The sequence below is a fragment of the Corylus avellana genome, chromosome 3, assembly GCF_965113065.1.
Source record: "Corylus avellana chromosome 3, dhCorAvel1.hap1.2, whole genome shotgun sequence".
Taxonomy (NCBI): domain Eukaryota; kingdom Viridiplantae; phylum Streptophyta; class Magnoliopsida; order Fagales; family Betulaceae; genus Corylus; species Corylus avellana.
Genome location: NC_142492.1, coordinates 14,900,726 through 14,901,509, shown reverse-complemented (window position 1 = coordinate 14,901,509; position 784 = coordinate 14,900,726). Strand labels below are relative to the sequence as shown.

General features: G+C 44.0%; 1 non-coding gene across 1 annotated transcript; it reads left to right on the top strand.

The window, feature by feature from the left end:
* Window positions 1–304: 304 nt before the first annotated feature.
* On the top strand, window positions 305–443 carry LOC132176785 (small nucleolar RNA Z247). Its single transcript, XR_009439643.1, has one exon. It is a non-coding gene; the product is annotated as a small nucleolar RNA Z247 (small nucleolar RNA).
* Window positions 444–784: the final 341 nt, after the last annotated feature.

Sequence of the window (784 nt, the reverse complement as noted above, 5' to 3'; positions counted from 1 at the left end):
TAGTACTACCCCTACAAATGATTCAGCCCCTAATCCTGCATATCATACCTAGTACCATCAAGACAAACTCGAATTGAGTGCCATCATTTCAACTCTCTCTGAAGTAGTTCTAGCTCATATGGTTAATCTTCCCACATCTCGTGCTATTTGGCTCACCTTGGAGCGCATGTTCTCCTCTGAGTCTAAAGCTCATAGTATGCATACTCGTTATCAACTTGCTACCCTCAAGAAGGGTGCCTTATCTGTAGCTGATTATTTTCAGAAAGCCGAAACTTTGGCTCATATGTTAGCTGTCATTGATGAGCCTCTCAAGGAATCTGAAATTGTCTCCTACATCCTAGCTGGGTTGAGCACTGACTATGATCCCTTGGTGACATCGATTACCACTTGTGTCGACCTTATTTCTATGGAAGCTCTTTATGGCCATCTTCTAACCCATGAGCAACAGATTGAGCTACATCATTCTGCTCTAGATCTCTCCTCATCCAGCGTGAATGTAGCACATCGTCAATTCTCTTCGACCAACACCAATTCTCGTTCCCCAAATTTTCGTGGCACCTCTCATGCTGGACGTGGTAGGGGACAAGGGAGAGGACGTGGCTCTTCTCAACAAAGCAATTTTTTAAACTCCAATTCATCCACTCGTGCTGTGTGCCAAATTTGCGGCAAAACAAGGCATTCGGCTGCTAAATGCTATAGTCAATTTGACCACTTTTTCCAAGGTGACTCTCAAGGTCCAACTGCTTATTTTACTACCCCTCATGTGGTTTTTGATCCTTCATGG